General features: G+C 58.6%; 1 protein-coding gene across 1 annotated transcript in view; it reads right to left on the bottom strand.

Moving 5' to 3' along the window:
• Positions 1 to 11,262, bottom strand: part of HDAC4 (histone deacetylase 4) — a 236,661-nt gene that overhangs the window by 225,020 nt on the left and 379 nt on the right. The window lies entirely within an intron of this gene.

Raw genomic sequence — 11,262 nt, 5'->3', positions numbered from 1 at the left:
GAGCTCAAGAGAGGGGAGGTAGGGCACCGCTGACCAATGGCTGGGCAGAGGCCCTCGCAGGAGCAGCTACCCACCCACAGGAGCCGCATGGCCCCAAGCAGGGGCCGCACCGGGTGTCCCGACCGCCCGGACAACAGGCCTCCTCCAGCCTCAGTTCCACCATACGTGACCCCGCTTTGCATGTGCCGGCAGGGACCACAGGGCCCGTCACCACCAGTGGGACCGCCGGGAGGGGCTGCACCTGCCAAGGCACTGAGACCTCCCGAGGGCGGGGCGCAGGTATGAGGCTCTCTGCCCTGGGCCGGGGCCCTTCCCCACCCCGGGAGCCGACAAGGCCCAGCACCGTGTCGGCAGGAACAGCAGCTGCGCTCGGAACCAGGCCGAGGCCCCGCAGCTTGGCCAGGCCAGGGGCGCAGCGATCTGACTGCAGGCAGGAAACAGACCCAGGCGCGCCCGGGAAAGGCCGGCGTGCAGCTGCACGCGGTCCCCTTTCCACAATGCCGAGCAGCCCCTTGCTGCTTTTCCAGCCAGAAGAGCACTGCAGAGAGAGCCCTGAGCCTCTTCCCGAGGGGCAGACAGCTGTGCCGTGCCGTGCCCTCCTGGCATCGCGCACGGACAGAGGCCCGGGCTTGGCACTGCCTGGCTGGCGCCCACGCTGCCCACCGTCCCAGCACGCTGCTTCGGGGGCCCGCCTCCTCGAGCGTCAGCAGGGAGGAAGGAAGGCGGAGAGGGCCCCCTAACGCCGCAGTGCCCGGAGCTCAAGCACTACCGCGGGACGCCCCTGCGCGGGGGTCCTTCCCAGCCCGCAGAGGCCACTGGCCTGTGTCTTGCTTCATGGTGACAGCAGCCCTCCCCAGAGGAAACTTGGCCGGCGGGAAGCTGAGGCACGCGAAGCTGGACACCTGACCGCTGACATGGTGGGAAGGCTGGGACAGGGGGATTGCAGCCCCTCCTCCTCACTCTCCGCCGGGGGGCAGGAGCCGCCCTCGCCTTCTCGGGGCACCCTCAGCATGTGCCCGCCGCTGTGCTGGGCAGGAGAGCTGTCACGGGTTCAGCCCCTTCCAGAGCGTCCTCAGAAACCTGCCTCAGTCCTCCTGAGTTGCCCAGGAACGTTCCCCTGAGGACCAGGGGTCAGCCCGTCACAGACATCAGGAGGCCGGCCCAAGCCACCTCGGGGCTCCGCTGTCCCCACTCCCAGGGCCCCTCCCAGGGCAGCGGATCCAGCAGGTGAGCTGACAGGGGGCCAGAGTCCAAGAATCTCCCAGACGATCCCCCATCATCCCTACTCCCCTTGCCAACGGCCAGCTCCAGCCACATGCCCCAGGCTTCCAGTGCCCGGGCTACCCAGGTGCGCCCCAGCGGCTGCTGCCACAGTGGTCCCTGCCAGCACCTCATTTCTGGACCCTGCTGAGTCCCTTCCACCGCTGTGACCTGACAGAGGGCGACTCCCGGCTTCTCTGACATGGAACCTATGAAGGGTTTAGTATGGCACCATGTGCGGTGACCCCCACGGAAGGCTGTTCCAGAACTGCTGCTGGAGCTGCAGAGAGCAGGGTGCACCTTGTGGGCTGCTGTCCCCGGGGCCCCCTTCTGCACCTGCCCCTCTCCCCTTCCCTCCAACCACAGTGATTCCCACACAAGGGGAGCTGACTCCGAGCCACTCCGTGCGTCCTACACCTCAGGCAGAGCACGCAGAATGAATTCAAGACTTTGGCTGAGACAAACACGCTCCTGCCCAGTGGCACGAACCGGTGTGCGTGCAGCTGCGAGAGCGGCTCACGGGACCCTCTCGGGCAGGAAGCTGATGCTCCCAAACAGGAAGGAAACGAGCCCGCCTGGATGACGTGGTGGAGCTGGATCAAGCCCTGCCTGAACGCTTCCTTCATCTGACTTCCCAGGAAAGCGAGTCACTCGGTTCTCTGGAGCACGCGGTGCTCTGTGAATCCACCCTGGAGAGAGCCCCCTGACGCCCAGCCGCTGGAAACATCTTCCTGCTCGATGCAGAGAGCTACTCGCGAGAATCACTTAAAAAGCCTTTCCAATAATCCCCGGGAGGACACAATCCGGTCTCCTGCTTCCGTGCTCCTCTGTTCACCACAGGCTACCAGCTCCTACAACAAGGTCACAGCGGTCCCGCCTGCGGGCGGCTGTGCCCACAGGGCACCAAAAGCACCCAGCTGCTAAGCTCTCACCACCCTCCCCAGGGAGCACTGCCCCTCCACCCGAAGCTGCGTACCCAGGCCGTGAAGGTCCCCTCCAGCTGCACAACGGCCTCGGAGAGCACAGCAGCATGGTGGCAGGAGGGGAGGGAGACTCAGTCCTGCGAGCTCCTGGCCAACACGTCACAGAGAACAGCGAAGAAAAGCAGAGACGGGGCCGACCCCCAGCAGCAGGACCTGCGACACGCTGGTGGCTTTGTAACGCAGGTCTTTATGGAGAAGGGGAGTCCCAGACCACGCCCGGGGTTGGGGACCTCGGCACCGCGGGCCCAGGCACGAACCACACCACGGCTGAGACCCAGGTGCAGCAGGACAGCCACGGCCATGCCAGCAGGAGGCCCTCCCGGTCCCGACGCGCAGAGCGCGCCCTTGGAGCTGCAGGCGCTGGGCGTGCCGAGTGCAGGGTGCTGTGAGTGAGCGGTCAAGCGCAAGATCTCCGAAAGCTAAGAAACGGCACCTGCGAGGACACAAACTTGACCGAGGGCCCCCGGGGAGGCACTCACCCTGCTGTGACCTCAGCAGGCAGAGACACTCCGAGCCGGCACGGGGACCTCAGGGAGCCCTGAAGTGACGTAAGGGACACCAAAGTCACCAACACTCGCCTCGGTGGAGAGGGGAGGGGAAGGGCGAGCTTCAGGCACAGGCTCCGGACCCTGCGGCAGCCCTTCAGCCTCCCCCCTACAGCCAGCACATCTGACTCGCCAAGACACCAGGCAGCACCAGCCAGGCCACACGGTCAATGCAGTGATGCAGAGACCGACCCAGGCCGGACTCGACACCCACTCTGCCCTGGAGAACAACACGTCTACACCTGTGGAAACCCCTCCCGCACACTGCAGGTGCATCAGCACCCCAGAAACGGGGCTATAGCACCTCCCCGAGACAGACCCCCACCCGCACCTGTGAGAGTCCACTGGAGGGGCCCTGGGAAGAAAGTGCCCACCGCCCAGGCACAGCCCACCGCCCGGGCACGGCCCGCCGCCTGCCAGCCTGCTCCACCCCAGCTGCGACCTCACCCCACGAATCCAGAGAACAGCAGCTTCCCACACTGCAGCAGACGTGTGCACGGACATGATTCACGCCCGCACAGGACGGCATTCCGATTTGGGGACGGGGCTGGGGCCACACTGACAATGCTGTTTGTTAGCCCCAAGTCCCCAAAGGTCAGCTCTCCCGTCAGGGTCCTAAGGCGAGTGGGCGATCCTGCGCTGGGCGTCCCCGGGGGCAGCCCATGCCTCCTCGGGGTGCGCAGGAGTGCGTGACAGGTGAGGCGTCACAGGCGGACCGCCGGCCAGGCTGGCGACGGAGGAAGCACATGGGCTCCCGCAAAACCAGCCACACGACCGACGTGCAGGGAAGACGACGACCTTCGGAGAAAGCGCTCGCCAGGGGACGGAGGAAAGAAGCGGCGTGTCTCCCACGTGTCCCTCCAGCCTGGTGGCTGAGGAGGGAATGAGGACACAGCCCCTGTGCTGGCAAAGGGAGCCTTTCCAAGGAATGGGGGCCTCAGCCGCCCAACGCCCTCCCAGGGCAGCACCAGGCAGGAGTTTGAGAGCAGAACGGGCATTCAGTCACCACAGCGCTTCCCCAACGGCCTCTCGTCACTCGCTCTGAAGGCCCAGGCTGGCTGAGGGCCACTGCCTCACACTCACACCGGCCACCAACCCAACTGAACGCCCGGGGCCCGCAGGGTCGCTGGGCGACTTCACCTCCTCTAGGCATCCATGGACCCAAAGGGGAAGTGGGCGCCAGGCTCACCAGAACACCCCAGCCCCTCGGGCCCAGGGGGGCTGGAACAGCACGTCTAAGGGGAGGGTCCTGAGAGTCAACCCGGAAGGACCGGCGCCCCCCACCCATGACCTGTCCACCTGCTGGGCCTGCCTTTGGGACCCGCCCCCCCATGACCTGTCCACCTGCTGGGCCCGGCTGTGGGACCCCCCCCATGATCTGTCCACCTGCCAGGCCCGGCTGTGGGACCCGGCCCCCCATGACCTGTCCACCTGTCGGCCCGGCTTTGGGCCAGGATATTCTCGGGACAGAGCACCTGTGGAAAAAGCCCCTGAAGCGGCCAAGTGGAGCTCAGAGTTAGCCTCTGAGTCCCCACATATTTAACCAACAACTGGGTTAGAGGCTGCCTCAGGTCCCTTCCAGAATGTTCTCTTCACCAATTCCCAGCGTGCTAGGGCTCTCACAGCTACTCTAAAGAGTCCTGAACCCAGAGGAAGGCTCTCGGTAACACCAGCTGAAGGAGGGAAGGACCTCCCTCGCCCCCCTAGTGCGAGCTGGGAGCACACGGGCCAGCGGGTCACCTGGGACTTCAGGGGAGCCTCACATGCACACGCTGCTTCCCGAGCCATGCTGCCGCCACCAGGTGGGACCAAGAGAAGCCAGGCACACAACACCTTGCGGGAACTAGGAAGGGGAGACACCTCGATTAGATCCAAGCAGAACCCCCTTCATGGGGACAAGCCCTCCGGCAGCCCCCTGGTCTGTCCAGCTCACCCTTCCGCACGAACTCCGGCCTCGGAGCCCTCGGAGCTGCCCGCCGCGGCCCCACAACCCCAGCTCCGGCTACAAAACACCCCAGCTCGTTGGGGCAGGCTCCACGGCCCCTGGCCCCCGCACGGGCCCCAGCGCCCCAGCTTCCCACGCCCCGTGCACCTGCGTGCCCTCGCCCCCTCTTCCTCCCGCCCCCCTCAACGTCTCAGCTCACACAACACAGGCCGGGGCTTCGGGTCAGGATGGGGGCCTCCGCGACTGCCACCAACTCCTCTCAAGGAGCGGTCACTGTGCAGCATGACCCCTGTGACCAGAAGCCCGACTGGGGGGGGTGGGGGGGGCGGGCGGAGCCCCCTGCAAACTAACAACTGGCCCGTTAGAACCTTGTAGGGAACACACTCCCAACCACAGCCATCATTGCCACACCCCCACCACGGAGGGGCCGGTGGGGCCACGGAAGCTTCTCTCCCCTGGTCTGAAACAGACCTGCTCCGGCGACAGCACCACGGAGGCCACACGGTGCCGCTCCCGCGGGAACACGCAGCCCTGTCGCCACTGGAACGACACCCCTCCCCCTTGGAAGGCCAGCTCGGGCTTTCAGGCCACAAGAACTGATTTATTGTTTCAGGCTCAAACTTCAGTCCAACAAAAGCATTTGACTCACGCGGCCGGAATATCTCATAAACGATAGTAAACTAACACAGCCGAACCTCCACGCTCTACACAGCAGACCGCGAGACGTGTATATACAGGCTCGTGTTAAGGCAGCGTGTGAAAATATGAGGTTAAGAAAGAAACAACTTAAACAATGTCATTAATTCCGACATGAAACAAACAGGGGAAACGTCATTAACAAAAGCAGCGGCTGGCCCCCTGGGACACCGGGCCCCGATGAGCCGGCCCAGCACGAGCCGGCCTCGCCCCGCACAGAGGCCCCCGTGCCGCCCCACTGCGCCACCGGAAGCCACTTCACTTGTATTTACAGCATCCACTTAAAAGCATGTAATCTCCAAATCTGGACCGAGCAGCTTCCAGACTGAGGCAGGGAGGAAACGGGCGATCCCAGAGCACAGGCAGGAGCAGAGACGCCGTGAGGCCCAAGGCCGGTCCCCGTCCCACGTCTCACCCAGGCCGGCGCCGTGCCCCGTATTCAGCCACGCCCCCACTCTCTCACAGAGCATCCCCAGCACCAGGACGGGCGCACGGAGCAGGTGCATGGCCCTCGGAGCCCCTGGTGCCCCACCTAGTAAAAGAGCACACTGGACGCCCAATGTCCCAACGAGCTACTGAATTCCACCACTGGACCCTGCGGGCAGGAATCAAAAGGATACTGGGCCAGGGCGCCCGGGTGGCTCAGTTGGTTAAGCATCCGACTTTGGCTCAGATCATGATCTCAGGCTCGTGAGTTCGAGCCCCACGTCTGGCTCTATGCTGACAGCTCAAGGCCTGGAGCCTGCTTCTGATTCTGTGTGTCCCTCTCTGTCTGCCTTTCCCCTGCTTGTGCCTCTCTCTTGCCCTCTCTCAGAAATAAACATAAAAAAATTTTTTTAATAAAGAAAAAACTTTCTTAAAAAGGACGCTGGGCTTATGTGTAACAGGAGACCAAGCATCCACAGTCACTAGCACGGTGAGGGTCGGGGAAGAGGGAGGCGAAGAGGGTAGTGCCGAGAACCAGCAGCAGTGTGGACAAAGTGTCCGGGCCAAAAGGGGGCTTGCAAAGCAAAGCAGGTGAAGAGGCCGAGGTTCAGGGGACAGGGCAGGTGTCAGATGAGGCCGGGAAAACAGAGGCCAGGGCCAGGCAGGACTTCCGGGGCCCCGAGAACCACGGAGGCTGGACAGGCCTGAGGGGGATGGAGGCTGCAGATCTGCTTGCAGTAGAGACAGGTTTGGAGATCCTTCCCAGCACAGCCTGCACCCGAGCCGTCCAGACCCAGGGGGCCCGCTCCTAGAGAGGAGAGCTTACAGGCGACTCGGAGAACCAAATCCTCTAAATTCTTCTAATGCTAAGCATATTTATCAGCGGCCCAAGGACTTGGTTTTTCTCCTTTATAAATAATCAAGTTGAAGAGGGTTTTTTTCCACCAATGGAAATACCAGGGTTAAAAAAGAAAGAAAGAAAGAAAGGTATTACTATTAAAAATATGTGCTCAGAGCAAAAATGTATACAACACCAACACTTCTGAAAAGTCAACGAGAGTCCCGCGCAGGACGCTCCCTGAAGTCGCAGAGTACCACCACGATCACTCTAGAGACCCTAGCCGTTAAAATAAATAAGTAAATAAGTAAATAAATAAATAAGTAATAAGCGATACTCTGAGTCCTGCTCAGACCCTCCTGGCGTAGCACACTGCACAGTGCTCGTCCGTGAGCCTGTGCCTGCACATCCCAAGGGAGGAAACACCAAAATGTTTCTAGTAAGTATCGCCTTGATAAACAACGGAGCAACGCCCTTCCGCACACATCTGGAGGCCGAGGCACTTCTCACGTTCTTTCCTAAGAATCGACGGTCCCCACAGACAGAACTGCTGGGATCAGAGAAACGACCATTTACATTTTTGACACAAACACAAAACTTTCCTGGAGGGTAATAAAGTAATTAATTTGCTCCCCACGGAACAAATAATAGGTACAGCCAACACCCACCTTGTGCTCCCTGTGCAGCAGGCCCTATTCTACGCAATTTCCATGTAATAACTTATTTCACTTTCACAAAAGCCTCTTAAGATAGGAGTTATCGTCATTACCACCAAGGGAGGGGTATCAAACAGCCCTCGCGGATATGATGGGCGTAAATGAAATCTTTCACCTAAAATTCTCTATTAATAAAGCTAAGCTTTTTACATTAGCTACTGTAATTTGTATTATTCATAGGCTTTGCTCATCTCACAGTAGAGATGCTCACGCTTTTCCTATTGGTTTGCAAAAGCTCTTTACATATTAGAGATGAAGCTCATGTAGGCACATCTTGTTACCCATTTTTTCACTAGTCTCTTAACCTCACTTGTGGAATCTTCCGCCAAAAAGAATTTCCTTTCATTCTTACGCTGTTACATGTCAACATCTTATCTTTAGGTTTCTGGCATGGTGTTACGAGAAGAATAGATTACACGGGTCGCTTTTCAAAGTTTTTGATCTTTAGAATGCTTCCTTTCAATAAAATCTTCCCAGGCAATCCTGGCAGACAAAACAGTTAAGGCCAAAGTGCATGGGTTGGAATGGATGTGGAGCACAGGGTGCCCTCTACCAACGGCACCAGCCCCCAGGCAGGCTCAGATCTTAAGCAAGGGCTATACCCATGCCAGCCAACAAAACTGGGAAGATCCCGTCCAGTCAGTCCTACGATGCCCCCGCTCCCCACCCACCCACACACGCCAGCAGACGTCACGGGAAAGCCAGGGCGACCTCCCAGACCCTACCAAACCTCAGGCGTCGGCTCCAGCTGCCCCAAGAACAGCCAATACAGCACTAAACCCAAAAGAGATCCTAAACTGTCATCTTGTCTGCCATGGAGGCTCTGCCTTCCCAGAAACCTCCGCGATGCTCAACTTCAAGACGACCGCGGGCCCAGAAGCAGAGGCCTGGAGGAAAACAGGGACGCGGCGGCATCTGGGACCTGACTCGGCTTGGGTACCAGGTGTTCCGTCCTCCTAGCTCAGGCTCCTCCTCTGCAAAATGGGTCCAGGACCAACTACTTCACGAGGGAAGGGCCCTTACAGCCCATGCTTGTAAAATGCTAGCTAACGGTCTACGTCACAATCGATAACGTCATGATCTCCTCACTAGGAAACGTTCTGGTTTCGGCATCCGCTGACGAAGAGGCTCTGTGCCTGATGTCACATGGAGGGTCACAAGTAGAGGCCACCTGTGTAGGGCCCTGGACCACTTTTCATTTCCAGGAAATGCAGCAGGAGGCATGTCAGAAAAGGCGTTCAAGCGCTACTGATGCCACAGCCCCCCACACACCCCTGCACAGACCCCAAGCAGAGAAAATTGATCTTAGGACGAGAACTCATAGGTCTTGCCTCAGAACATGTTTCCCCCAAAGGAAACGCTCTGTAAGCATATGTTGCGATGGTCTGTTAAAAGGCAGCATCCATTCTGACAGGAGCCTTCACCGACTTACACCAAAGGAGGCTACCCCTTCCTCTAAGGTCACGACCAACAGCAGCCTCGAACCCATGCAGGCTGTCTGAGATTTAAACAAAAACCCCTCCCAACTGGACGCCGGCCCCCACCCCACCGTCCGGGGGAGGCTGACCTCCGCACATACCGCGGCTGGGCCGGCCCTTACCCCCAGCTTCGGGCATCGAGGCTGGTCCAGGAGCCCGAGCCTGGCCACAGCCTGTCGCCCACGGCCTCGGGGCCCGCAGCTGCCTCTCATTCCGAGCGTCTCCCTCGCTCCCTGCATCAGGTATTAATCTAGTGCCCGGGGCAGCTCTGCGCGATGAAAGCCCAGCCGTTTTCAATAGAGAACGGTGCGGACGGATTCTACGGGAGTGATGAAACGCTGCTTCTGCTCCGGCAATTAAGACCGCACGAAGTCGCCTTTCCCGGGTGCCACCCCCAACATCAAAGGATGAGAAATTCAAAGCCATTCATGCTGCATTGAAGCCTCACAATGAAGCTGGAAAATGGAAGTCGATTACTGGGCATAAATATGCAGTAGTTAAAAGGAAAGTTATAACGAAATTAAACGGCAGCAACCCCACAACGTGTTCTGGAAACTTCCAGAACTACAGTGCCCCCCGGTAAACGCCAAGAGGGGCACCCTTATAAAGCAGCTCTCCGGCCGCGGGAAGTCCAGCTGCACACGGACAGGGGCCAGCTTGCTCTGAGAGGGCGCTGCCCTGACGCCCCCGAGGCCTCGGAGAACACGGCATTTGGAGTGTGATTCTGCGTGGCTGGGAAGCTGCTGACCACAGAACATTCTGGCTCAGGGCTGCTGAGGCCACAGCTGTCCTTGGTCCCGAGGCCTACAGTAGTCCACAGTCATCCCCCGCCCCCAGCCCCAGGGCTCCCCCAGAGGCACTCAAGCCGCCGGCTTCCAGGAGAAAGGACTAACCCTAAAGAGGGCAGTGTTACATCTTCCTGCTGCATAAATCCTGCTTCTCTTCCGATTGATTATGGCTCTCTTTAGGAGGGTATTTGATCTTTAAAATAAAAGCCCAGAACACAGAAAGCTACAGAAGTCCTACAATGTGTCAGGGTGTGTGGTTTTAAGGCAGGAAAATACTTCCCTCCCACACAAATGTGAATTCTGGGGAAAGACGCCACAGATCCAAGGGAGTAGAGTATCTGGGAAGGCTTGATCGACCTTAAAAATAGATAATTGAACACAGATTTTAGAATTCTCAGGAGCTACCTGGGGGGAGAAAAAATTAAATCTCGCCTCTTTTGGATACCCAAAACCCCATTCTGATGAAACTTCTCTAACAGGGTGGCATTTTGCATTTCCAATTATAATGGAGTAATTGTGTTGCCATAGTTACCGCAAAATTCTGCAATAACTTTTGCTGCTTTGTAATTTCTGTAGTGTATATTTGTGTACAAGCAGTTGAGTTTCCCTAATTCAATGCCTCTTCCTCTCCCCGATCCCCACTCACCGCCACCTTTCCTGGCTCAATTCTGAAACCACACCACTTTCACAGGCCGATCCCTGACATAATGCGCGGAATTATCAGAAGCAATTAAAACTCCAGGCAGCCTCGGTCCTATCGCAAAAGAAAAAGTGAAACCAGGCCAAGGTGCAAACCCACCGGCAGTGCCCGGGTCTTTCTTGCTGGGCCGGGCTGGGTGAGGGCTGTTTACGTGTTTACTCCCAGGCCTGCCCTGCTTAGGGGCTTTGTGGGAATCAACAGAAAAGCCTGAGTAGAGAAGAGAGAGGAAGCAAAGTAGCTGCCCAGGCCCCTTCCTCCCTCACCGAGGGCAGGCAGAGCCGCTCTCAGCAAGCAATTAGGTAGGTCTCTACAGTAATGCAATTAAGATTTAGTTAAGAAAGTCATTAGTTTTAAAATAACTTAAGTTTAATTTCTGCAACGCTTTATTTGAAAATTGTGTCACAGCAGGTCAATTTACAACATGCAATAAAGAAAACACTCATATCAGCTGCTGCAAGTTATTACAAATTTTTGATGTGCATTAAATGAGTACACTGGGTTCCACCCCCGGCCTTTCCAACTGATACGCACGGTCTCGTGCTGTAACAGTGTCAAATATTTCAACGTTAAATGTAAATACGAGATAATTTGCTCATAATCCCGCGGTGTGTTTTTGCAACGCCGGGAAACGTGGCTCACACCATCTGGGCAGGATCGGGCCACGGCTCGGCCCGTGGAAATCCTGCGGGCACCCTCCCGGGGTCGCGGGCAGCACCCCCACCCCTCCCGTCACGGACCGGGACACCCGCGCCTCGAGCCCCGGGGAGGGACGTTTTTCTGCAAACTCACAGCCCTGGACAAAGTTACATAAACGGCGCCCGCCCGGCTCCGGGCGCCCCCGGCCCACCTGCCGCGGGCTCGGCCTGGGCGGGGGCCCGGCGCGTGCT

This window comes from Suricata suricatta, chromosome 3 (assembly GCF_006229205.1).
Source record: "Suricata suricatta isolate VVHF042 chromosome 3, meerkat_22Aug2017_6uvM2_HiC, whole genome shotgun sequence".
Lineage (NCBI taxonomy): Eukaryota > Metazoa > Chordata > Mammalia > Carnivora > Herpestidae > Suricata > Suricata suricatta.
The sequence above is the reverse complement of the archived record's forward strand: the minus strand, read 5'-3'. Positions and strand labels throughout refer to the sequence as shown.